This window comes from Excalfactoria chinensis, chromosome 13 (assembly GCF_039878825.1).
Source record: "Excalfactoria chinensis isolate bCotChi1 chromosome 13, bCotChi1.hap2, whole genome shotgun sequence".
NCBI classification, from domain to species: Eukaryota; Metazoa; Chordata; class Aves; order Galliformes; family Phasianidae; genus Excalfactoria; species Excalfactoria chinensis.
The window spans coordinates 12,791,859-12,819,506 of NC_092837.1; the positions used below are offsets into that span (position 1 = coordinate 12,791,859).

General features: G+C 47.7%; 1 protein-coding gene and 1 long non-coding RNA gene across 3 annotated transcripts in view; both read left to right on the forward strand.

The window, feature by feature from the left end:
• LOC140258318 (serine protease inhibitor Kazal-type 5-like) overlaps positions 1-27,648 on the forward strand; it is an 85,281-nt gene that overhangs the window by 40,134 nt on the left and 17,499 nt on the right. The gene's annotated exons all lie outside the window — the stretch shown is intronic.
• LOC140258321 (uncharacterized) lies at positions 6,365-26,879 on the forward strand. Its single transcript, XR_011905241.1, has 4 exons — positions 6,365-6,417; positions 22,878-23,016; positions 25,072-25,191; positions 25,894-26,879. It is a non-coding gene; the product is annotated as an uncharacterized lncRNA (long non-coding RNA).

Sequence of the window (27,648 nt, forward strand, 5' to 3'; positions counted from 1 at the left end):
TGACAAGCTGGAGGAGCACTTGTTGCACCAGGGCTGGAAATTACTTGTTGTTGAAGGTTTGATCAACTGAGAAAAACCACCAGTGCCCGGGGGGAATTGCAACAGAGTCATGAGTCCAAAGCATTCAAAGGTCACAAACCAGGTCCAGATGATTATGAATCACAGCTTAAAAACTGCAAATGGTTTTTACCCTCTGGAAAAGAAAGGCATTTACCAACAGACTCATTCGGGGTGCTTCACATTTTCCAGCCTTCCTCTGAAGCTGAGAGAGGGAATGGGCTGAAGCAAAAGCAGAACTGCTCTTGCAGTGCTGATGCCTGGGAAGAAGGTGGTAAAAGGTTATGATTGCAGAGCTTGATGTGGGATGGGTGAAGAGTGGAGAAAGGCTGGTGCAGATGGGAACCCAAGAGGTGTTACAAGAGAAACTTCCCAAGATGGCGAAAGTCCTCGTGGGTCCAGTTCCCTAGAGCTCTGATATCTGACCGGTTTGCCAGGCCTGGAGCTTGTTGGTGTGTCTGTGATCTTGCCTGTGGTATCCAATTGGGATTTGGAAGCAGCTGGTGAAGACAGGGCAGGTGTGCAACCCTCGTGGCATGCCCTTGGGGGGAAGAGGGACATGGTGCCCATGGAGAAGTGTGGAAGATGTCTGGAGGAAAAGTGTGGGTGCAGCTGGTTACCATTGGGCATGAAAGAAAGGGTAAATCACTTTGCATCAGCAAGGTGAGGGTTAGCTGCTGTGCAGTGATCAGCTGCTCTTGCATCCCAAGGATGCTGCTCTAACATGTCTTTTCTTAGAAAAAAAACCCCACTAACAAAACCAAACATAAAAACCAGCATCATCATTTAGCTTTTTTTTTTTTTTTTTTTAATCCATAGCAATTCTGTCTTGGATTCTTTGCCATTAAAGCTCAGAAAACTGTTTTGTTGCTCTGATATTGAACACTCTGACAGTTTGGGAAGCAGGATCCTGTGACTGGCTGGTGTGAAAATATCGCTTATTTTCTCCAGCCGTAGGAGACTCATTGGAGCTCAGAACAGTACATCAATTTGTTTTCTCCTCTTTCCTGAATTGAAATGCTGTCCCTGGGGCCTCTGGTTTCAGGGGAGGAGGCTGAACGTAGCCACAGGGAAGAATTAGCAAATGATCATTTCTACTTTTACCAAAGCTTCTGTTTGTTACCCTTCAGCAAGGGCAACACAGCCACGATAACGACCTTTGGAAATCTGCAGGCATCGGCGCTTTCGCCTGCGGATGGGTATTGCTGACAACACTGTCTGAAAACAAAGGCACCGCATAAATCATAGCTTGGGTTGTTCAGAAGAGGTCGTGCCTGAATGCCAATCAAATGCTTCCTGAGGAGGATGGATGTGATGGGGACAGGCGATGTGTTAGCGAGGATTACTGGGCTGAAATTGCCTGGGTTGCAGTTGCACAATTCCCTGGTGTGGTGGTGTGCCCCCAGCCCAGCTCCTGGCCCATTTGCCCGTGCTCTCCCACTGCTGCAGTCACACCAAACCATGCTTAGTCCCCAGAACCTTTCCTCCCAGCTGCTGTGGCTTTACTGGGTGAGGGCATGTGGCTGGTGGAATAGCTCTGAGCTGCAGTCACTCACTCCTGGTCACAGCAGTGGCTTGAGGGAACTGTCCCTTGCAGAGGTGGTCCCTGCTCATCCCTGCAGTGATCCCAGGCCAAGGGCAGCACTAATTGCTTGTGCCCCTCTGCTCAGCTCCCGGCCCATGAACAGTGGGAGCATGTGAGGTCAGACCCCCAGCAGCTGCAGCACAGAGTTCTGCTTTTCTCACTTTCCTTGGCAATTTTGAGGAAATTGCATCATTTTCCCACTCTTACAGAAAATGCCAAAAGCAAAGAATTCCTTTATAAAATTGCTTTTTTTTATTAAACCCTTTCTGCCTCCTGCCTCCACATTCAACTGCCCCTGTGTCTGCCAGGGTGATCCAGGGCAGAGCAATTAAGTGCTGTGCTCAGTGATTGGATGTATGCAGTTTTCAGTCTCCTCCAGCAAGAGACTCTACTTTTCTCTGAGCTAAGAGCAGCCCCCTGCCCACTCCTTCTTTCTCACAGCTGAAGAAGATAGGAGGGTTTGGTACCTTCCTCTACAGGTCACGGACTCCTGGAGGATGATCTGGTCTGATCTGACCCCAGGACCGATCTGACCCAGCACCATGTGTGTTGTCCAGGGCTGGATCTTGCTCAATGGTGGGTGCAGAAGTGGTCAGGTCATGGAGAGAAGATTGAACCAGAGACCTGCAGGAGCTGTACAGCATCCATCCATCACGTGGTGATGGAGTCAAATCACAAGAAGGATCATCCCAACCCAACTCCCCATCCCTGGAGAGGTTTATAACCCAACTGAAGGAGGCAATGCTTTCCATGGAATGGTTCAAAAAGCAGCAGAAAAGCAAAGTTGTCCCCCCTGTGGTCCTTAACTAACCCAATGTTCCCAAGTCCAGTAGTGATTTTTAGGCTGCTCTCAGTGGAGGTCTGAACTGAAGAACATTTTCACACTTCTTACATTTATTTATTTTTTCCCAATTTCATGAAAACATGAAGTCCCAATTCTCATTGAGTTTTTAGACTCTTTTCCATCACTTCGGAATCCAACTGATAAACAAGTGAACAAAAAAATTGCAAATGACTTTCAACACGACCCCAGAAATATTTGGCATTTCTGGTTACTCCTGTGGGTTCCATTGGCAGAGCTCACAGCTATTGCTCCCCAGCCCAGCACTCAGGAAAACACGATTGTACTTCTGATCTCCATGAAATATGGAGCTCAAAGAGGCTGAAGCTCTTAGGTCTCACTGCACTGTTTTGGACAATTAGAGAGGCCAAGGTTTTCCAGCAGAGAGATCTCAGCCTCTTAGAAATATGGGAAAAACTAGCTATTAAAAAACAGAAGGATGCAGAAAGGAAAAGTAATTCAGACTATGAAACGTGGCTTTCATTTCTGGCAGCGTTTCTTCTCGTTAGCCACGGAGAGGTTTTAAAATGAGAAGAAGGGTTTTTCTGCACTCTGATGGAAAGGAAATTTTTGGAAGAAAAGGAAAAAGTGGTGGATGTGGGTTGGAGCTGGTGATGCTGTTTCTGTTGCTGGACTCTGAGGAGACCTTGGCGGAGGTTGGAAATGCTGCTCCTGTTTCCAGAGTTGGTTTTTCCTCGAAACCTCACTGCTATGAAGCACCATGAGACACATGGAGTGTTATTTCAGGAGTTCATTTATAAATTTGGATCGAATTCATGACAAGCTCTTACCCTGCCAGCATCTAGTGCTATCTCAGGTTGTCGTAGCGGCAATAAATCTGCAGTTATCATCGTATTGATTGTTCCTATCTGCTATCTGGTGAGGGTAAGCAATGCTTCCGGATCCCTCCAGTGCCACACGCAGGAGTGAAACCTCCCCAAAGCTGATAAATGTTGGTTAAACACCGATAAACCTCAGCAACCTGCTGCTGACCCTTGGGTTGGGCTGAGGTTAGATAAGGTCCAATTAACAGCTGCTCCACTTCTTAATGACTGCTTGAGCTTGAAGACAGAAGCTGAAAGCTGAAGGCAGTTGAAATGAGGGCATCGTGGTGCTTTGGGCCTTTGCTGATGGCTTTTGCTTATTGTTCCTCCAGAAGTTTGCTTTGTTAGGAGTGCCACGAGGACCAGTCTGGGGTCCCAGCTGGCAGCGGGAGGACATGGCTATGGGGTGCTGGGGTTTGAGAGCAGCCCGGCCATGAAAGCAATGTTGTGGCTCGGTGTGCTTTCAGCTTTGGTCAACGGCCTTGATTAAAGAAGGATTTTGTCTTTGATTTAGGCAGCCTTTGAACATAGTGCCTAAACATTTCCTTTCAATCAAGGGTTTCCCTTTGATTTCTGCATGTAGTCAGCTCCCTGTGTCCCTCGGTGAGCTTTCTACTTGAATCACTTCCCTAATACATGTGACATTATTTTGATGCCCTGTATGTTTGCAGCCCGGCCATGGGAGCACTGCCATCAGCCCGTCAGGGACATGCAGAGCACTCCTTTTGCTCTGGTACTGGAAATGAAATAACCTACTGCTGAACCTTCTTTCCCAAGCCGCTTTCAACTTGGGTTTTTTTCTCTACACTAGGAAGATGCTGCCAAGGCCTGTGGCTGCTGCCTGCAGGATGCTTTCCCTTCTCATCCTTAATTATCCCTGCCAGGATCCTCTTTTCTTCATTTCTTCCTATTTTTTGAGCTTCTTGATGCCCTTGGCTTATGGCATCACACCTCCCTTAGCAAGAAGCTTGGTTTTCCTGTGCAAAGCCAGCTGAAGTTCTCAGCTTCCGGAGTAAATACTTGGAGAAGCTGGAGAAGAATCCCATCCTTTTTCTGAGCTGAAGGCAGCCCCACTGCTGCTTGGGGCAGCTCTCCTTCGGTGATGGTGAGGCAGTGATGCTGGGCACACTGTCCTGCATGTGTTTAGCTGGGATAACCCTGAGCACTGTGCTTTGCTCTTCTGATGCAGCTGAACAGAGCTGCAGAGCTGAGCACCCAGAGTGTCACCTGCAGGAGGTTGGACACTACAGACAAGGAGCTGTGGAGCAGGAGGGAGGATGCACAGCTGTCTGTGTCCCTCAGCCTGGCCAGCTCTGCTGCTGCTCGGTCAGGAGAGCCCTTTCCCATCAAATCCAGGCTCTGCAGTTACCATTGGGCATGAAAGAAAGGGTAAAGCATCTTCTGTTTGTTTAGTATATAAATCACAGAGCTGGGGACAAGTTGGAGCTGCCCTGTTGTCCCCTGATCCCACAACTGTGCCACAAGCTCCCCTGGGCTCAGTGTGCCAGGGGCTCACTCCCAGCCTCTCCAGGCATGCGGCACATTGCCCTTTTACATCCCCAGGCACCAGCACTGCAAGAGCAGCTCTGCTTTTGCTTCAGACCTTTCCCTCTCTCAGCTTCAGAGGAAGTCTGGAAAATGTGAACCACCCCAGTCGAGTCCATTGGTAAATGCCATTATTTTAAAGAGGCTTAATTACTACTTGTGGTTTCTAAGCCATGATTCATGATCATCTGGACTTGGTTTGTGACCTCTGAATGTTTTTGACTGGCAACTGCCACAGTTTGCCCAGGGTGCTGCTGGAACGTGCAGCTGCTTGGCTCTCTCTGGACTTCAAAACACTGACAAAAGTAAACCCCACCTGTCTTGTAAGGACACCCTGGCTGGCGGATCACCAAGCTCAGCATTACCCACTGACCACCCTCCCGCCCCATTTGCCATTTTACTCTGTGGATGTACTGTGGTAATGCATCAGAACAGGCTGCTCGGAGAGATGGTAGAATCACCATCCCTTGAGGTGTTCAAGAAACATGGAGGTGTGGCACTGAGGGATATGGTTAGAGGGCATGGAGGTGATAGGTTGATGATCGGACTGGATGATCTCAGAGCTCTTTTCCAACCTTAATGATTCTATGATTCTCCTCCCACTGATGAGAGCATCCCTCTGGACGTTGTATCACATCATCATTGGGGTATCAGTGTCCTCTCCATGGGTCTGGAAGCCTCCAACCCCTCCCACGTGTATGGAGCTTGATCTTGGGAGGACAAACACAACTGGGATCTCTGGCTCCTGCCTGGGCAAGATGGGATGGAATGGATGGGATAGGATGAGTGGCCAAAAGGAGCTCTGGTAGGAAGGCTTCTTGCTGGAGGGGCACTGCTCAGGGTGCAGGTCACGTTTCCACTCGATACAGAGGGAGCTGAAATAAAAGATCTGGTTGGTGCCTTCTCCTATGCCGGAAGGAGAACAGCTGCTCAACACTGTCAGTGTTAAAAGCCCTCAATTAGGAGGAATGCTGAGGGACAGCACAGGAAGCCAGAAATAGCTGAAAGAAGTACTGCGAGGTGCTGTGACATGGGGTGGCACCCCTTCCTGCCCAGAGATGGACCCCTGATCAGGCTGTCAGGAGAGAGCCCTGTATATGTAGTAAAATAAAGGGAATTTGGCTTCACGTTCAAATGCTTTGCTCTATTTTCTCACAGATGCTATAATTTATTTATTTATTTTAATTACACAGAGACAACCAATTTTTCACCTTGGAAATAAAAAGCCTCTGACATCACCTGCTGCTTATCTCACTGCAGTGACACGTCTTTTCTTTCCAGGCCTAAAGAGCACAACCCTGACTCCAACTGCAGCTTAATTGCTATCAATCCTGTTAATTGAATTGGGCTCTCCTGTGACACTTAGCACTGACTGAAGGAGCGAAACGGGAAAGAAAAAAAAGGTAAAATCTGGGAAACAAGCTCAGCTGGCATAAGGGGTGTGGCTGGTGGGAAGCACAGAAGCACCTGGTCCTCTGAGATGAGCAGGTAAGGTTGGCTTGGGCTCATTGGGAAGAAATGGCTCCTGGGCCTTGAGGAATCTAGAAGCTAGATCTGTAGTTAAGGTAAATTTCAGATACTGGTGAGATTTGGGGTTGTGGGGGACTGCCTGCGCCCTGGTTGTGCAGAGCTTGATTTGAAAGCTGCTGTGAAGTCTGCGCTTTCTGTTTCAAAACCAAGTGTTCGGGGGAGCAGAAAAGGTGAATCTTGAAGAGGTGGTTCTCTGCAGGTGGACTGCTTGCAGATGGCTCTGCTGTTGGAGGTGTGCCTGCAGCTGCCTGTGTTCACGGCCAGGCAGGTTCTTAGTATGTGCCAGGTCTTGGGGGAGCCCTGCTGCGCTGGCATCTGTGCTGGCATCTGTGCCTGCCCATGGCTCCTACAGCGCCGGGGGCAGCGTGTCCTCTTTACAAACAGGTTGCTCCTTGTCTTTTTTGTGCTTAGACCCTATCCTATGAGAACAGGATTCAGAGGCCCCTGGCTCCTAGCTTGTGCCTTCTGTGTGTTCCTAGAGCTGCTGAGCGTCACTGGGCTGTGGAACAGGTAGTGAGGTGTGTTTGGGGGAGGGCTGCCAAATAACAGCATGGGAAGATCTTGTATCAAAGATCACGTAAGCTCAGATTGGAGATCTGAGGTGAGTCAGAGGTTTAATTTAATTAGTTCTAAAATTAGAACAGAGTCTCTGTAAGGGGAAGGCAGGGCAGGAGGAGGAAGATTTAGGGGTGTGCTTGTCAGTGAGAGTTGAGGAGTATAGGCTGGAGCTGGTTATGTAGACTGATAGCAGTGTCCCTGTGGGCTCTAATATATTTAATAAGCATGTTTTGAGCACAAATTAGTATGCACAGCTTGGTATTGCCATTTGCTGTATAACTTAGGCTAGTCAATTAATTTCTGGTTTTGCTTCCTGTGTGAGCGATGTTTTCTTGCCTTTTGTCTTTCTTCTCTTTATAGTTATTGCAGAAAAGAATATTGCCTTTCAGCATGTGCATATTATCCAGTACCTGACACAATGGCAATGGGTTTTGTAGTGACTGCTGCAGTGTAAATAATCAGCAGTAATGGTAGTTCATACACAAAGAATGTGACAACACGTATCTGGAGATTTTCTCTTTTTGTAAATGAGCTTTAAGTATCCTAGTGAATCATTTGGCCTCTTTCACTTCTTAAAGCAAGTGTTGATGTATTATGGTCAAGGAACAAGGTAAGATGTGACCCAAGGATCTTACTGGCCCATCAGGAAAACAAGGAAGTTTGGGAACGGCTTAGGAAATGAGTCTTTTGGAGGGACCATATCTAACTGAGAAGAGCAGGGTGAAGGTTAAGAAATTGGTGGATCCTTAATCACATCTTCAACCATTAAGAAGCTCCTGGTAGTGAAGGCTAAGAGCCTTCAGGTCTCTGAGGGCCCTGGAGTCCTGCTCTTGGCTTTGCCTGGGGCTTTGATTCTGTTTGGGCCATGCTGCAAACGCTGCCTGCAGGGATCACAGGGAGTTTGTGAGGATGTTGCATCACTGTAGGGCTAAATCAAACCCAGTAACCTTTATCAAAGTTGTTTTGGGTGTTCGTGCATGCTTAGCATTTGTGATATTCAAATACGTGATCTAATCAAGGAGGTATAAATAGAGTGGGGTTCTCTTTGCTTGTTCCCAAGGTGTTTTTGAGCAGCTTGGGCTCCTCTCCATGCCCAAAACAAGAGGAGGGTTTCAAGAGGCAAACAGATGATGGCAGTACTCAAGAGAAATGGCTAATGAAAGGGTTTACAGGCAGGGAAACATCCAGAGGAAGAAGAGGAATGAAATAGTCCCTTGCTTTTTCTTCCCTTCCCAAAGAGCAGTCTTGGTATGTGTTGGTAGTCTTGGGGGACTGTAAGGAAGAAGGGGGCAGACTCGTCAGGAGGGTCTGTCATGATAGAACAAGGGGAAATGGTTTCAAATTAAAGCAAGGGAGATCTAAGTGGATGTAAAGAAGTTCTTTATGATAAAGGTGGTGAGGCATTGGCACAGGTTGCCCAGAAATGTGGTGGTGTGCCATTCATGGAGACATATAAGGTCAGGGTAAATGGGGCTGATGGAGCTGTGGATGTTGACTGCAGGGGAGTTGGATAGAACCTTTAAAGGTCATCTGCACCAACTCGACTGATTCTATGATTCAGCATCAAATCCCATGTTACACTGATGGCCTTGGTCAGGTAGTGCTTGGTCCAGCATCTGTGTCTGTCCTGCACATGTTCATAGAAGGAAGTAAAGGAGCAGCTGAACTTGGGCTGTGCCTCCGTCACCAATGTGAGCTGAAATAGGTTTCTAGGAAACAAGGGGTGATGTGGGTTGGTTATCACAGGGTGATACTGCCTAGAGCCTATTGGCTTGCAAGGTGCAAGCGACAGCAATAGCTTGGATGGATCACGCAGTGCAGGGGCTCTCAGTCCTGGACTGCAAACACTGAAGCTGTCCTGCAGGGAGGGCTGGGGACAGGGTGTCAGCAGGTGGCACTGTGTACTGCACCTCAGGGTGCTCCTGCAGGACCCGGGGAGCACTGGTGCAGATTTGTTGCCCCTGTGGAGGTGGGAATGTTGCTGTTAGATATTACTGTGACATCAGGTCTGTACTTAGTGGTAAATTCAAAGCACATTATGTTTTGTGGCATTCTAACAAGTTTTTTCAGAGTGGTTCTTGACGCTAAGCGCTCCCTTGGGATGGTATTGTATCTGTAATAGAAGAAAGGTTTCTACCCCCATTTCCTCTAAGAACTGCAGTTAGAAAATAGTTTCATCAGCCTGAAATTCTCCTGCTGCTTCAGTGAGATACTGGAATCATTTGGGGTATTGATCTAGCATTGCTTAAAAGCTGCTCCTTTCCATTCAAAAGGCTTTGGGATCCCTACATCTTCAGAGGATTTCATGAGTAATTTGAGACCTTAGAATGAATGGTAATGGATAATTGTCTGCAGTCAGCATTAGGCTATTGGAAACAATGAGAAAAATGAACTGATACTTCCTTGTAAGCCCTGCAATTGTGGGCTCTCACTGCTGGCAGAGCAGCAGAGGAGCTGGAGTCCCATTCTAGGTCAGCAGTGTTGCAAAACAGAGTGACTTTCACTGGTGTGCTATGGGGAGCCCTGAGGATGGAGGTTGCTGCTGGAAAGGAAGGGAGCTGGGAGCAGCTCCCAGTTCTGCCTGAGCCAATGGCACTGAGCAGGAGCACTGCTGGGGCTCAGGTAAATCCTGAGTGTGAAAGCACACCTGGCTGTCCTTGCATGGAAGTTTTGCCCCCCATCTGCTGGGTGATGGAGTGCTGCCCATGCTAAGGATTTCTTGTAGGCTTCAACACAGAAATGCTCATTTCAGTGATGGTGTTTTTTTTGGTTGTTAACACCTTGGAGGTATGTGATGGGCCTGGTGGATGTGGGTGCTGCTTGTGTCCTGACTGATGTAGATGATGGCTCCGAGGGGGAGTGCTGCTCCTGGTGGCACAAATCCCACCATGGAAGAGCCGCTGCTGTGCTGTGTGCTGCTTTTGTACAGTCTCCCAGGTGGAAGCTGGCTGTCCCTCCAGCATGCTTACTAATAATTCCAAGGGTTGTGAGGTCCCCTATGCCAAGCTTTGCCTGAGCTGGAGAAAATTATTTGGGAGGGAAGAAATGCAGAGTGAGCTGGGATATTCTGCACTGATTCTTAGCAAATTCTAAGCACTGCCAGTAGCTCATGTCATTCTTTGTCAGTGTATGTGGCTTCATTTATGTCAAAATTTGTCCTCACACCAGATCCAGCCCCATTGGCCTATGCTTTCTATTACAAAATGAAACATTTATCATCAGCCTGCTAAACGCACTTATTTTGTGCATGTCCTTGGCTTACTGGCTGATTCTGGGCTCTCTGCAGCAGAGGCCAGCTCTGTGCTGCGTATCTTGGATCACTTTCCTTTCAGGTCATTGACTGATGATGAACAGAAGGTGCTCGTGAAGCCAGCTCATACGTGGCATGGAGAAAAACAAAGGTGCTTGGTGATAGCCCTGCTTGGCCAGCTGTGACAGCGCTGCAGCACTTCTGTCAGTCCAGGTGCATGCATTCATGCCATGGCTGGGGGCTGGGAGCTGAGCAGCAGCTCTGGGAGCCAGCTGGAGTGGTCTTATGACAGGCACTGAATTCTCCTCCCAGATGGGGAAATGGATAAAAATAAAGATGCTTGCCTCCCTCTGAGGGTGGTGAGAGGATTAATTGGTTAATGTTTGTGAAGTCCTTTGAAGTCAAAATAGGACAGATGAGTGCCAACCAAGATTGCAAAAGCTGGATGTGTCATGTGGAGGTAAAGGCTGTGCTGAGAAGGCATTGTGAGCCTTAAACCTTCTGTTGTTCAGATGTCAGGTGCTTCCCATGTTCAAAAGCAGTCAAACAAAGGGATTAGAGGGATTTGAGAGTGGCAATTGCAACAGGGACCTTTCCCTTCTCATTAAGTACCTGGCTTGCAGGGACGGGCTTGTGGTGTCACAGCCCCATTTAAAGGACAGTCTGGCTCTGGCTGTGGTGGTGACAGCACCTGATCCTCCCCGTGCTTGGACCAGGGCTGCGTGGGCACGAAGGGGTGACACGTTTTGTGATGAGTGAAATGGAGTTCCGGGTTCAGTGCAGGGGAAGCTGAAGATGGAGTGGGGCAGGGGTTGAGCAACGTGGGTACCCTCCCGGGGGAGGAGCGTGAGAACCAGTGCACCTGAAGCAAGAATGTGTTTGGAGGTCTGAGTAAGACCTGGCAGGTGCGGGTGGAGGTGCTGGAGTGCTTAGCCTGGGTGTGTGCCACCCACTGGTGCTTGCTCAACTGGCTGCAGGAGGAAGCGGGATGTTTGCTTGGGCTGAGCCTGGCCAAGAGCTCCAGGCACAGTGGGATGTCCCGTTCCCAGATGGTGTGGTTGGGGCTCTGGTTTGAAGGCAGAGCTCTCCTGGGTTATGTGTACCTGTTCTTGGGGGTGAGCTGTCTGCATACCAGGTGTGGTGGGGTGTCACGTACACAGAGCATCTGCGCCCCACAAAGTGGGATCAAAGAATGCTTTCCCCTCTGTAGGTGACTGGAGAAGGCAGGGAAAGACTTTGTCCCATAGGGTGGGAGCAGAGGCAGAAGCCAGCATCAGAGCTAACTGTTGGCACCTATGTTGTCCCAAAGACTCGATACCTTTCTTCTGGAAGAGTGGAGCATGTGGTGATGGTGCAGCATTCATCTGCTACTCCTTGTGGACTCTGTTGTGGTTTATAGTGCTCAGTCCTCATGGATTTGTCCCTTTGTGAAATAAGGAGAACTGGAGATGGTTCAGGCCTGCGAGGAGTGTTTGGGTAGGAAACATGGAGCCAGGCTGGGGCAGTGAGCTGTGGGCTTCAGGCTGGGATCTGCTCAGAGCTGTGCCCAACTTCTGGATGTGTTGTTCACCATGTGTGTCAGCATTGGTTTCAGCAGGAGGGTTTGTCTCTTGGGCTTAGTGCACAAGACACCCCTTCTTTGTGCTTCACAGAGCAGCTTTCCTGGTTCTGGGGGCAGCATGTGGGGATGGACTGGTGCTGAGATGGACCTCCATTGGGTCTTGGGGACAAGCCAAGGGAGAGCTAGACTGAGAGCCACCTGGTTCCTGAGGCAGCCTCAGAGCTCAGCTGCAGCCCTGCATCAATCATCAATATCTGGGCAGTGAGGCCTTCCCGGAGTGGGCTGGGTTTTGGCAAGCAGATCAAAGGGATTTGTGTGGGAGAAGCTAAGCAGCCTCCTGGGGAGGAGCATCCAGTCTGCAGGGAGGCTGGGTGGCCAGGTGGAGCTGGAAGGAGGGTGCAGGCATCTTTCACTTTCATTGACTTCTCCTGTAAACCCAAGCCAAGAGATGGCATGGCAGCTGGCACCAGGTTCTTGCAGGGTCCATGCTGCCAGAGTGGGTGGGACCTCTCCATTTGAATCTGTTCTTGTGTGAGATGAGTGTGCTGCTTGGTGGGTATCATGCCTGCTCTGCGCCATCCCTTCCCCTCAGGAAGGATCCAGCTGATGACAATTTGTAACAGCAAATGGCTCTAAATGGGGGAGAGCCTGGGGACCTGTTTTACAAGGGTCAAACAGATGTAAATAGCTTTTCTATGAAGATTTCTGCTCTACTTCCCTTGTCCCAAAGGCTGTAGCAGCCCCGGAGGAGGCTTCTTTTTTGCGTTGGTTACTGTACCCTGCTGAGGACTCAGCCCACACAGCCAGTTTTGGGCTCTCTGAGGTTTCTTCAAAGAATCAGCCAAATGTTGTTTGTTTTATGGACACCCTCATAACGCAGATGGGTTTCCCAAGGAACAACCAAAGTGTTGGTGGGGGCGTGGGGGGAGAAGGGGGACTGAGGAACTCTTCATCTGGGTTGGCTCATGCTTAGTGCTTCGGATGGGTTTGTTATTCATCGTGTACCCATTACTGCCTGGGGCCTGCTTAGCTCCAAGATTTTTTTCCCTTGAACCACATCACTGCAGTGCTGCTGAGTGCTTGTTTGCTGTTGCCATTAGTGCCTTCACTCTAAAGTTCTGGGAGGAGGCAGGAAAACTCCTCTCAGCAGGAAAACTGTAGCATCAAGTGAAATGGCGTGCGGATGTGGTGGTCTCATGTTGTGAGTCCTTATAGCTACTGCTGTGAGAAGGGGGTAACAGCAGGAAGGTTTAAAGTTTTGCCTGCAAGTCTTGTCCTGAGTGCTAGTTAGATGGGGGATGACTGAGAGTAAAGCTCACCTTGTTTGAAATTGGGAGTTGACTGAGGAATGACAGCTGTGTTGTGCAGTGCTGTTGTCCTTTGTGAATAAGTGTTCTTTCATCTGTGTGGGCACAGCGTGCTCCTCCTGTCCCTCAGAGACCCATCTTTGCTGGAGGCCAGTGGTGCCGATGACAGTGATTGCAACCAGGCTATGCGGCTGTGAAACCAGCAGTACCATTAGGGCAGTCCCACTCTGCCTCCTTAGAGAAGATCACCAAAGTTGCCTTGTTGCCAGTTGGCCTTGGCTTTTGGTGCCAGCAGGTCCTGCAAAAGCAAAATGAAGACCAAGTGAGATAGGGCTGGGAGAGGAATACCTGCAGGGATGATGCTTAGGGATGGCAGACAGGCAAAGGAAGTAGTGGCTTCTGGGAAGCTGTGACAGCTAATCAGCTATTGTGTACCTGGAATATTAGTGATATACTTTCTGGGCTGGTAATACCCATCAATGAAAGCTCCTTTTTACAGGAACTGTGCCTAGTGAGGAGGGATAAAAGCATCCCTTCTGTAGCAGGGTGAAATAGCTGTGCCATGCAAGCCACCTCTCATCTCCTGGGATGCAGTGCTATTGTTGTCACCTCATCACTGTGAGCTTGGGGAGGTGGTACAGGATAGCTAAATGAATCCAAGGCTCAGCTCCAGGGAAGGTGAAGCAAGCCCTTGTGGCCAGTGTCAAAACTTGGCTTTCTTCGTGGTTCAGCTGATAAAGGATGCTGCTCTTACATCAGCATCTCCTGGCTATTGGAGAAATTAGTGTAAAGACCCTAGGTGTTGGCCAGACTGTTCCATAAATAGCAGGTATTCACTAATGGAAGTGTAGCACCTGGGGCTCTGGGTGGGATTTAAGTCAGAGGTGGGAAGCTGATGAGATAGTGCCTCACCAACCAGCAGTTACTATGGGAGGGACAGCTTTGTACCAAAGCTAGGTCCTAAAACAGACATCTGTGTAATAAGGCACTGCAAAACCATGCTTGTGGGGGAAGAACATGGGCTAGGACATAGTCTGCTGACAAGGAACAGGTTGCTTATTTTCATGTTGCTAATTTTCTTGTATCCTCTGCTTGTTGAGTGTGCCCTGTCATTTACAACACAAATGACCCAGTTTGAGTGGATGAGTTACATCTTTAAGTTGTGTTGATGAAAGACAGCACGGGCACCTCAGACTGTGCAGAGGTTCTTTTCACTTAAGTTCAGTTTGTTTGGGAAATGCTGTGTCTAGAAGTGAGAAATGAAACTCATGATAAAGAAGTCAAGTTCACTGAATGTCCCAAAGTTATTCTGGCATCCGGACAGCTGTGCTTTGTTCAGAGCTGGGCACTGACTTTTCCACATCTCTTTGGTTTCCTCTATGTATTTTTTTTGCTTTTGAGAGCTGTCTTTAGTCTTGCTTATTAATTCTGTTTGCTGTGGTGGTGCCACAGGGAGCCTCTGCCACTGGCATGCAGAGATTTCAGTCTAATTTGAAACAAGATGTAACAAGGGAGCGCGCACTGGAGTGGGAGGCAGAGGGTGTAATGAGATCCCAGGTCTGATAGTTTGTGAATTGCACAACATGATATGTTTGAGTGCCTTGTTTGCAAACCTCGGGTGCTTCTTTGTAAGTTTTAGGGGATGACATTGACCTGAAGGTCGAGAATAATACATAAGGAGGAACAATGTTTTGGTTCCAACTGGCCCTGATCTATTAGTTTGCCTTTATTTTTGGAGATGAAATTCAGCAGAGGGTGACGTTTAGAACTGGGGCACAAGGAGTTCAAGGGTGATGCCTGTAAGATAAGCTGCCAAGGCTGCTGGTGTTGCTGAAGTAGAGCAGTATGATGCGAAATTAAACAAGAGTAGCCAAGGCAAGAGGCTGTAGCTCTCGGAAAATGCAAAGGTGAGGAGAGCAACGTGATGGTTTTAAAGGGAACACAGGGAGTTATTAAAGGAAGAATGAAGGATAAGCAAGGATGGAGCTTATCAGCTGCTTTTAAAATGTAGGACGTGGGAAAACCGGGGGAAAAGTGTTGGCATGCATCCCAGGCTGCACTGACTTATTTTTAAACAAGGAATCTATCATTGAGATGCAAGGACTTGGAGCAGCTGTTCAGTGTGCAGGGATGTGAAAGTCCTTGGGCATTCTGGGAGCACAGAGAGGAAAGAGCCACTTTCACTCCTTGTTCTTCTGCAGTAGAAGTTGATGAGCCCCTCCCTGCTAGAAGAGAAGAGCCAAATATTTCCTTTTGATTTATTCCTTTTCAAATTAGCTTCCCTCTGCCCTTGCAGCTTGTTCTGGTTCAAAATGTCTGTGGTTACCATAGTGCTGGGGATTTGGCAATGGAGCTGTGACTCAAAGGGTTTGACCTTGAGCCTTCAGCTCAAGGCAGCTGGCTAGCAAAGGGGACCTCATTATCAGGAGGAAGGGGCTGTTTCTGGAGCTGTGCTGCCCTCTGAGAAGGGTGTTCTTGGGCTCTTCTTTCCACCTGTAAAGCAGGTACAATGGAGGGCAAAGAGTCCCTGAGCGGAGGATGCTGAATCTCCCAGCAGACAGCTCCCAGGGCAGATGAGACAGGCTCTGAGAGGGTTTGAACCAGTGTATCTCTTTCCAGTCTTTGGCACCAGACATCAGCTGGAGCTCCAGTGGAAGCAGAGCAAGTGGTGTTTGCTGGTGGCAGAGAGAGGGTGCTGGGCCCCAGCTGTGGCTCTGCCCTGGCTCTCAGCACTGGTCCAGCAGCATCCCGCATGGCTCAGCTCTCAGGCACCAGGAGAAGGGATTATTTCTACAGCGCATAAAAGGATTGCAGGGTTTGGCATCTGCTTTGAGGCTCTTGCTGCCAGGCTTAGTAAAGAGGCTTAGGAATGCTCAAACCAGGGAAATTAATCTGCTGCATCTCTCGTCAAAAATAATAACGAGTGGGCTTCAAAGGAGGAGGAAAATCTTTGTTTTGTAGCCTGTGCCTTGTCTTGCTGATTCTTAACCTTGCCTTTTTGTACTGGAGGAAGAGAGGGGAAAATAAATAGCAACTGATATGTCTAGGAATAGAGCTGGCAGTTGGGTGGGACACCTCCAGTGTTGGCCAGGGGAGGAAGCTCCAAGGGAGTGGGGGCATCTGTCTGCACCTGGGCTGCTGCTGTGGTCGGCTGAGGGGTAGGGCACCTGTGCTGTGCTCACGCGGCAGCCCGAGGGGCATTTAATGGAGCAATCATGGTAATTAGTGAGCACAAGTTCTTCCACGTACCAAACATTGTCGAGGGCAGTCATTCAGCCCCATGCTTGTTATTGCAGTGAGTGTTGGGCAGGAGTGTCCTGGGAATTTGTCACATCCCAAGGAGGGGGGAGAGCCCATCAAAGTGTCCCTGACTTGCTGATGTTGGCTTACCACCCTGAAACAAAGGACTGATGAAATAGCATTAGCCAAGCTGGTCGCTAATGAGGGCAGAACATCTGGAGCCAAGTTTTGTTTATACCTCTTTGTTTTGTCATTGTTAGGGAGACAGAAGAGGAAGTGTCACTCAGCATGTAAATCACGACATCCAAACAAAGGGCTGACATCTGGGCGTCATTCTGGATTTCATGTGCTGGGAATCTCCTGAGGTTTAAGCCCAAAATTTTAGCCCAAGATGTTGGCTATCTTTTCTGTTTTCAGAAGGTTTAGTGTCACTTCAGGACACAAACTAAGGAGCAGTCCCGATCCCAGGTCTTGGTACACAGCAGCTTTGACCTGGAGCACGCTAACTCCTTGAGACAACATCACCCACGTTGGGTGCTGGCTCTGACCGTGGTCAGCTGTGGCTGCTGAGGGGAATAAACAGGACAAGCACGGAGCAGTTCCTCCTGCAATAAAGCTTCCTGTGGTTTTGGGGATTCACCAGCCAGAGGCTGCATCTCCATCATCACATTTAATAGGCACTGATGGACCAGTCCATGAGTTTAATTGGCTTTAGACTCCCTTGATGTGTTTGACATCCACAACATCCTGGGGCGATGAGTTCCACAAGGCAATTAGATTGTATGGAAAAGGAGGGAGGAGAAAACAACAAAAAACTACTTCCTTTTCTTCAAACCTCCTGTATGAAAATTTCCTCTAGCAACCTTTGGTTTGAGAGCTGTGAGTAACTTAAAAATCTGTTTTCTTTGGGCACTCCTGACTTTAGACAGTCAGACGCGTACCCTCTTTGCAGCCTGACATTTATTTGTGACCTTACAATGTCTCCATGATACAGCCCTCAACACTAATTGACTGAATACGGATAAAGCTGTAATGTGCAGGTAGATAATAAATAGCTATTTTTTTTCCATCTACATTTTTAACACTGAAATTAATGTGCCATTTTCTTGTCCAGCAGCTATGTCACGAGTGACTTATGTTTTTCTCTCAGATGATCTGAAGCTTTGAACTCCTCTGAATCATTCAATTTGTTCCTTTGCTAATCTCCTTTTACAAGTAATTTATAATAACTTGAGCTGCAGAGATTCCTGTTGGGTCTCGCCTTTGCTGTGACAGCTGACCTCTTACTACTGTTTTAAAAATCATTTTTAAAGCTCAATGTTTTCCTTCTTACCTTAATTTTCTTAGGAGCTCAGAGGGCGGATCTTAGTATTGTTCTATTGGAAGTAAAAGCCCATTGTGTCAAGCAATGCCACTGCTTGTCCACTGTTGGTTGAACTATCCTGGGTGGCAAGACAGGACTTCCATCCCCCAAACCTGGCATGAATCTTCTGTGGTCTGTCCCTTCTCTCTGGCCTCGCTGCATTACTTGGGATGAGCTTTGCTCTCTTTGCCTTGGAAATGCAGTGTGGTGTGGGCTGGATGATAGTGTTTGAGCTCCTTCAGCCCTGCTGGGTGTTTTAGTATGCTTGTGACCCAGTTTTACTGGGATTTGTCCATTTGTTGTGAATAAAAGAGCTATTTTAGCTTTTCTGCTATAATGTTATTGTCCTTGGAGGCTCCCTTCTCCCTGTGGAGAACATCCAAACTTGTTTTATTGATGCCCATGACTTGAAAGAACTTGCTCATAATATCTTTGGTTGTACTTTTTGGTGTGAGCTGAAGGTTTTGTGTGTTTTGATTGTTCTTATATTTTTTGCAACTTGTCCGGTACCTTGACTTAGCCCTGAATTACTGCTGGTTGTCCCATTTGATGCAATGCACACCAACTTTTCTGAGGTATTTTCCCTATGGAGATGTGTGTACAATGGTTCCTTCATATGGTCTTCCTGCCTCTTGGGCATGCTTTTTCCCTATCAGCTTTTCCTCTAACTGTCTTTGATCAAGTGACTGTGTTTTTAGCAGCTCCTTCTTTTCAAGTTAAACTTAGAGTAGCAGGTTTGCAAAATTTCTTCTTCAAGACTGTTGGTTTTAGGTTTATTACCGGTGGTTCTTTGCATCTTAAAATTCAACTCGACGATATTACTGGGTGTTACTTGGACCATACTGAAGGAGTGGCTTTCTGCTTCAGAGGTCACTAATTGCTGTTGGAGAAGCAGTAGCTTCTCACCTTACACTTGGACATCTTTCCATCCTGTCACTTATCATGCGTATTTGGGGAGATGGGCATCTTCTGTTTGTGCTTGAGTCCTGATGTTTCCATCACAGCCTCATTTACCTTCCTTAGGTTTGTGGTCATTGCCCTGTTCTGGATGGATGAAGTAACACTAATATTACAGTGCCTGGGCACGGGACTTTAAGCCTAGGGATTCTGTGGTACTTGATACAGTTAGCTTGGTTGTGCTCTTTGATCAACTCTCTTTAATGTATAGCTCCACTCCTCCACCTGCCCGGCCTATTCCCATTCCTGTATAATTTGTTGCCACTCATTACCACGTCCCACTGCTTATCTGCCTTCCACCAGATTTTCAAGGTGTTGGTTATGTTAATAGCCCCATCTGAAACCAGGGCACTGCCGTTCACTTGTCTCTTTCAGACCCTTGGCACTGGGATAGAAGTGTGTATGTGGTGTTGTCTCATTCTGTTCTCTCTCTGCATGCCTGAGAGAGATGTTGTCTGCTGGGACTGCAGTCTGCTGTATCCTCCCTGACTGTTCTTGGCAACTCTCCTATCCCTTTATTCAAGGATACAAAATTTTCATGACTTCTCCACTGGAGACTGCATTTCCCCTAACCACATGTCTTGTCAAACTCTTGGCTTTCCTGCAGTATTGAGTTTAAAAGACCTCCTTTATGTGCCAGAAGCTTTGATCCATTTTCCCTTGGGTTTAGTATTTAGATCTTTACTGTATGGTCTCTACCTATTCGAGCCTGTTCTCAAGGTACAATTTTATGACCTCTGCAGTGCCTCTGGATTTTTCTACAGCACACTGAAGGGGATGCTTCTGCTTCTGAGCACAGTTCTGGCCTTCAGCCTGCCAGCCACCAGCTAAATTTTGCCTTCTCCTCCTCCATCCTGTGTTGGTGGTGACCATGTGGACCACACCACGAGTTCATCCCCAGCTCACTGGGTAGGGGGCAGTCCAGATGTGAGACCACCCTCTTAGTGTTTAGCAGGGAAGCAATGTTCTCTTGTGCAGCTTTTTCTATTGCAGTAGCCTTTCTCCTGCTATTTACTGAATTTCCCCATCTTCAGAGGAATATTCTTAGTGTGGCAGAATACTTCTCCCTCCTTCAGCAGTTTTGGAAGGACACTGAGCTCTCCATAGTGTCCTTGGAAGCGTCACTGCTGCATTTTGGGTCCTGCTAGGACCCTGCAAGCCTCCGGTTTGGCCACTCCTGCTACAGGGCATGTAACTTTGTCTTTGAGGTCCTTCATAATGTAGCAAGTATGATGCGTGTCCTGCTTGTGGCCAGCCTTAGCATGTTATGATTTTGTGTGTATGGTGGAGTATAGAATGAGAATGAAGAAAGACATTGCATTTGCTCTGAAGTTATTTTACCCCCCTCAAATCTTTTTCCTCCCCCCGGAACCGACAGAGAGGGGGGAGGAAAAAATAGTGGGTGCTAACACCATTATAAACACCATTATAGGCATGATGCAATGTGCACCTGCACATTTAGGAGAAAACATCACAACAAAAATTCCCCAGCTCTCTAACTAAATGAGACTTATTTGTTTATTAATTAAATCTTCAGCCTGAAGATATGCTAATTACCTTAGATGTCAGTCTAATCTCTAGGAGAGCATCTTCAAAAGCATGTGGAAAAAAAGCCTGGGGCGTGTGGATGTGGTACCTCTCTGTTTCATTTTATGCTTTACCTTGAAAACAAATAATAAATTCTATTAAACTGCTTGTTTTTGTGAGCCTGGGGATGGGATGCAGCTCTTGGGTTAGGGTGGGATTTAAACCAGTTAATTAGTCAGAGAAGAGCCGTTAACCAGCCAGAGATTTGCTGTGAGTTAACTCTTGTTTCAACTGGGGGCAGTGTTTTTTTTCCAGCCATTTCTTTCAGCTCTTGATGGATTTCTGCGGACCTCTCCAGGGAAGGTGAAATTCCTTCAGAACGTTCACGCTGAGTTTCACTGTTGTGCAGCTGATGGGAACTGCTCTTCTTGTGCTTCCACAAACCCTGAGCTGGTAGTCTATTGACTAATGGATTTTAGGCAGAGATCCTAAAGATGAGATTGCATTGGCAAAATAGATAGACTAGGCTGAAAATTCACTGGTGATGCAAAATGCCCTGGACTGCTGCTCTTCTGCACAAACCCAGCACTGCTGAATGGAAACCTCTTGTTTCCAGCCTGACTGTGCCTAGTTGGAGCTTTTAGTCTTTGGATCCTTTATTCTTCTGTCAGACTGAGGAGCCCATTAGCTGTGACAGGCCAATCAGACTCTCCCTAATTGATCTAGTGATGCGGTTACTAGTGACGACAGGCAGATGAACTTGATGACCTGGGAGCTCTGTTCACTTCTGTGCTCCATGCAGGTAGTGCAGTATTAATGTGAGAGTGAATCACAGTATATCTGTCCTACATCTTTGGAAGCAGGCTCTGTGGCATCTCCAATAAGGCGATTAACAAGGCACAGTGTGTTCTCTAAAGTCAGTGCATTAGGCAAAACAGCCTGTGGGGCCAAACATGGAGGAGAATGAGTACAAGAGATATAGGCTTTGGGGATTGTTTCCCCTCTGCTCTACCCTCGTGATGCCCCATCTGGAGGTCCTGAGGCCCCCAGCACAAGAGGATGCAGAGCTGTTGGAGTGAATCCAGAGGAGGCCATGAAGATGCTCAGAGGTCTGGAGCACATCCACTATGAGGGGGAATTGAAGGAGCTGGGCCTGTTTAGCTTGGAGAAGAGAAGGCTCTGGGAGTCCTCACTGTGGCATTCTAGTACTTAGGGAAGTTGATAAGCAGAAGGGAGAATGACTTTTTGACTGGTGAAGTACCAGCCTGATCTGGTGGGGAGCAACTCCACCTGTGGCAGAGTGTTGGAGGTAGATGATCTTTAAGGTCCCTTCCAATCTAAGCCAATCTGTGATTCTATGATTTTGGTAAACAAAGGGCAAATGCAAACCCAGCCCTGGAAGGGATCACAGGCTCAGATATTTCAGCAGTCCACCAAGGAAGACAGTTTTGTTTGACCATAATAATGCAAGACCTATAACACTTCTTCAGCGAAGATGCTGTGTGTTTTAGAACACAAGTGAGCACCCATGGGAACTTGATTCCCTTGTCAGATACTGCCCATGTGAAGTACCAGGCACTGACTGGCAGAAGAAAAGGGCTAGGTCATATTCCAGATGTTCCTAGAAATCCTTGAAATAACATTGATTTGGGTCTTTCCATGGCATTGTTTCAGCTCCGAGATGCTGTCAGTGTTTGCCACTTGCTGCTCCCAGTAGCTAATTTGTTAATCGCTGCTAGTGAACATACTACTTTCCAATGCTGTCATTAGGTGTTCACTAACCTATCTGTTCCACCACTAGACTGGTGACCTGGTTGGACTGGGATGCTTATTAAGCTGAAAATGGGTACACAGGCTAGAGTGTTGTGTGGAATGATGTTATTAAACAAGCAAAAAGCCACAGGTAGTTAAAGGTAATCAGGTAAACCTCCGGGCTTCCCGTGGTGACTGCATTCCTGCTGCAGGTATAACAGAACTGCATGTGGATGAGTGCCTATGGGAAAGAATGGTTTATAACAGTACTCAGGGAAAGTGGTTGGCTTAAATGTGTGCTGAGCTGCCATGAAAGTGCAAGTTGACTAAAGGACACTAAGGATATTTTTTTTCCAGCACTTGGGAGAGTGCTGCAGATCACCAAAAAAGATGGAAGGGAAAAAACAACAGCAAAAGTGGATGGCCCACAAACTCTTTAGTAAAGCTTTATTTTTCTCCCTCTCTTTGACGGAGTGAATGAGAAGCCTGGGAAGCAGGGTCTTTAAAGTGAAAAACAAGACAACAGCATTAGGTTGTGGTGGAGAAAAGAAAGATGGTTCATCTCCCTCTTTGTCCTCTAGAAGAAAAGCTGAAAGAAAAGAACAAGGCTGCCATGGCAATCAGCCATCTCTACTGGAGGTGCCCTGGGGATGCTGAGAGGTGCCCTTCAGTGCAGCAAATTGCCAGTTGGTGTGCTGAGCATTCATATTGGGATGTATGATCTGTGCATGGGGAAGCCCGGAGGCAATCTGCCCCAGAGCTGTGGGGTGAGCAGAATCTGGAGTGTGTCCTAGGCATGGTGTACCCTTGCTTGCTGGCACTTGGATGGGGGCTTGATGGGATGTCTTGTCAGCCTTTGTGCAGCTTAAAACAGAACCAGAGCACGTACTTGACTCAGCACAAGTTTCTTTGTGTATTATAACTAGTGTCTTGAAAATCCTTTCAGTTTGGTGATTCCTCTCCCCTCTGAAACATCACAGGCTGTGCTGCTGGCTTTAAGAAGACTGAACTCTTTAGCAACCAGATATGATTGAAGCTAATGATGCCATTTCACACCGTGCCTCTCTTTCCAGATGTGACTAAACCTTCGTGCAAAGGAACAAATCTCCTCTTAATCAGGTACTGCCACAGCTGATTGGGGAGATGTTGTAGTGTCTGAAATTTAACAGGGGTGCCACAGAGATATTCCACGGCTTCTCTTTTTTTCAGGTAGGGTTTTCCACTAAATGCAAATCATGAAAACTAGAGAGTTGTGTGCTGTCATCTGAAATTGGGGAACATAGAGTGAAATAAGATTATGGAAATCCTTATGCAAGCATATTTCATTTTCAGTGGTGGCTACATTTTTATTGAAAAACTTGGTTTTCTATGGAGCACTTTCCAGCAGTTCCAGCCACAAACCACAGTGCCAGATAACGAGTCATGTGGAAAAACTCAGGTGGAAAGTCAATAGTCTCATATATGTGCGGAAATGCTTTATTCTCAATTACTCTCTATGTGGCACTGAAATGGGGGTTTTTCCCACAGCTTTCCCCAGTGGAACAGCTAACACTGTGATGGATCACGTGCATGGATAAGGGTACTTGCCATCAGGCTGGCAGTGGGATATGGTGGAGATCTGAGTTTCATGGTGCAATTAGCTGAGTGGGGTGTGGTGATACTATAATCTAAGGGCAACCAACACCCACATGGGGCATGTTTTGGCTACCTGCTCTTTCTGCACCGATGCGTACTGGTGCTTGGGCCACCACACCCTGCGGCCAATTCCCACATTATAGTGTCTTTGCCACTAATAAAACATAAATAATAATTTTGTGGAGATGAAAACAGCATGTTCTTGTTCCTCCTTGTTCAGGCTGGTGATATGGGTTGGTGGATGGCATGGAAGGGCCTTGCTGGAAGGCAGGTTGTTGGTACCCCCCCCCCGCCCCACTGGAGCAGCACTTACAGGGTCCAGCTGGTGGCATGAGATGGGGCAGCCTTATTCAAATGGGTCATTTTGCATTGTGTAATCCTTTGTGTGCTGTGCCTGTGGGCTTGCCGCTGCTCTTCTCAGTGTCCACGGGAAACTAATCTCAGGACAGATTTTTCATCCTCTGTTGAAATTCTGCTGTTTCAGCAGCCCAGTGACAGTCATTGTCTTCTATTTCCATGTGTGAGTTGAAGCCAGACTCAGAAGGACTCTACTTTGTCTCTGAACAATGGGGCTGTGACTTTTGCATGACGATTCCGGCTTGTAGCTGGTGTGCCACGCTCTGCTTCTAACTGTGGCCCACAACTGGTGCTCGGTACAAGCTAGAAAATACCCACAGTGGATCTAGGCAGTTATGCAACTCTGCACATGAAGTAAAATTCCTTTCTAACCCCTGCAGGCGATCAGTTTACGCCCTGAATGATGAGATTTTGATTACCCTTATCTAAGCTACAAATACTGTTAACGGCCATGAAATCAGCTAGCTCTGGTAGGGCCCATCAAAGCATGGATCTTGGTGGCCTTCTGAGCCTGCAAGTCCTTTGCAGCTCAATGGGATGTCATGGTGCCTTGCCATGGGAAATCCCATCACTGTGCAGATGTTATTTGCTGAGGCCCTGTAGATCAAAACTCAACCACCTCCAGCACAGCAGTTTTTAATGAGCAAATACTGCCCTGGAAAGCGTTGACATTGGGATCGGCAGGCTGCTTCCTCTGAGTTGGTGGGAAGAGCTCATTGCTTCGATGCAGAGACTGGTTCCAGCATCCTGTTGCCCCAGCCCCACATGGTATTGGTTATAGCTTGGGGAGCAGTTTTGCTCTCCCACTGAGCACACTTCCCAGGGCAGCTCCATTCTTCTACAAACAAAAGCAGCTGAGCTGACTCCTGGCGGGAAGGTGGGACCTTTCCCTGGGCCAGACTGGGGTAGCTGCATGAAACAAGATGTGTCTTTCCTTTGGTTTGCTGTCCTACATTTCACATCCAGGAAAAGAGCATAAGAAAACATCCAGCCCGAGACAGAATTCCTTGTACCCTTCAGCTGGGCAGGAAGGAGGGATTGATTAGCTGGTAGGTTTTCAAGGCTAGCTGAGATCAATAAGACCAGTCAGTCCAGTGTACTGTGCAAATCAGACCACAGATTATACTAGTGATTCCAGTACCAAACCTGTCTGAGAGATAGCATTGTTGTTGTGACTTGCAGGAGGATCTCTCACACCACTGGGATGAGTGCCAGTAGAAGACCAAGGATGAAGAGACCGAAATAGGTGTGACCAAGAGGATAATGTGGCCTTCTGCATCTTAATATACCCACCTGTGAAATGCAAGTAATAACAGGGGAACCTTGCAGGGATTCATTAGTGCTTTGAAGATGGCATGAGTTACATGCTATTCCTGTGATCTTCCAAAGTTAGCCTCATCCCTGCCTTTCGGATGTGCACCACTCGTGGTTGCTCACTTCCTGATTCACTTCCCCCTCCTCCCCAGCATCTTCAAGCTAAGTCAGCAATAGCAAAGGCCTCTCCAGAACAGTCAGCACCGTGCTTGGTGGCTCACAGCCTGGGAAGGGTTGCAGAGGCAAGGCCATGCTCTTGTTCAAGCATGGGGTGCTGGGATTTGCTGTGATTGTACTGCAGATGTGGCAAGGTGATTTGTTCTGTGTGTCACCAACGTTTCATGCTGGAATTGGTGTAACTGACACATAATGCAGTCTATAATCTGTAGTATTTTTTGTGGTTTTAGGGCTGATCAGAGTAAAAAGGTAGGAGGGCATGGAGGGTCATGAAGTGACAGGGAAGGTTGTGACCTGTGGGAGGCTGAGTCTAGAGGAGGATGCAGTACACACTGGGTTGAGGGAAAGTGGTTAGATGCTTTCCATGCATGGGGTGTATAAACTGTATTCAAATTAAACTTTTCCACATCCTGTCCTTTTGAAGCAAGTCTTGACAGATTCTTTTTGGTGAAGCCTGCTGCCGTGCCCTGGGCATGTTTCTGAAACTTCTTGCTGTCTTTCTGTGTGCTCTAGGATGAACAGGACTCGCTGTGCAACTGAAATTCTCAGAACTGATGAAGTCAGGAAACTCCCATCATTCTTCTGGCTTCCAGCATTTTGGTCTCCTTTGTGAACTGGCAAGGAGGGAATAGTGCCCCAGGATGCTTAGAGTTAACACAACAGCTGCTGCATTTGCAGCAATGCAGCCAGGTGGCGTGCAGAGTCAGCTGCTGGGATGCTGAGTTGAGCTGCATAGCCTGCACAAGGGTTGGGAATGAGGAGCCACTTGGGAAGGACGTTTCACTGGATCAGAATGGTGGAGTTTCATTTTGGGTTCAGGTAGTTCATCCTGGCTGAAGGGAGAGGAATCATGATGTAGACCTTGGGTAACTGTGGTGTTGGTGGGATTTCAGGATGACCAGGACTTGCTTCTGTGGGGATCTGGGCAAAGCTTGTATGAGACCTGTTGTAGCAGTAGGTACAAACAGGGGAGCTCTGAGGTGTGATGTTGCAGTCTGGAAACTCAAGCACATTTCCAGTAGTTTGGGGTTGACTGTCTTGTTGGCTGACCACTTCCTGGGTTTTGGCTGTAGAAGTGGGTGCAAGCCAAAGACTGTCATCTGATGTCTTAAATTTTGTTCTTGCGTGGGATGTGTGCAGATCTGGTGCCTCCCAAACTGTGCTGAAGAGATGGATGAGACTCATGCCTCCTGTAGCATGGGGTAGGTACAAAACTGGGTACCAGTGGAGGGGAGGAAGCCATCCTAATGTGATTGACAGCAGAAATATGTCCTCTAAGGCTCTAAGTGATGCACCTAAGTGCACAGAATGGGGATAGTTAACATGCAGAAATGCAGCCCAAAATGCTGTTCTGGCTTGCAACGTTACATGTGACAGCACAATGCTCTACCCTTGACATTCTCTAATTGAGAGGTGAGCCCAAAGAAGCTGCAAGGAACCTCTTGTTCCGAATCTAAAGTGTTAACAATGCTGAGTGGCTGATTTAAAATGGGGAAGTGTCTTTGGAGTCCTTGGGCTTTGAAATATCTCGCTCTGGAGGTGCAGCTCATACTGCACTGTTGGAGCTGAGAGTTCCGGACTCTGCTTTGGCTGGAAAGCAAAATATAATCTGCTCTACATTTAGTTTGTTCAATATGCCAAACAGCTATGTCTCTTCTCTTTTAGCCCTGAGGGTTTCTGGCTTGAGAGAGAGATGTAGCGATGGGCTGGGAAAGAGAAGTTTCAGTATTTCAGAGAAATAAGTGTCAAGTGCCAGTGTGGATACAGCCCCTCCGAGAGGGGAAAAGAGATGGTAGGGAGGTAAAAAGCATGCAAATTAGGACAGAAAAGGAGAGCTCTGATGGGAATAATGAGTAGTTTTATTAAAAAATGTTAGTTTCCCTACTCGCTTTATTTCTCGTTGGACATGAAGAAGTTCATTTCCCTGGAACAGAAGCTGAGCTGAGGGAGCTGGTCTCACAGGGTGTCTGAACAGGTGGGGAGTGGTGATGGAGGGGCAGTGATGGAGCAGGAGCTGCGTGGTAGAGAGCCCTGGGACCATCGAGGCTGTGGTGGGGCGAGCTTGGCAAGCAGGGCTGGTGGAGCATGGTTGTGTGTTGCTTTTCTAGTCTGGTCTAAGGACCCAACAGTGACATTAGGTAAAGTCTCCTTTACTCATTGGCAGCCATGATAGCGGTGCTGAAGCCACAGCACTGATTTGCAGGGGTGTGGGGTTTTCAGGGCAAAAAAAAAGAGAAAAGGTAAACTTTAGCACTGCAAGAGGGACAG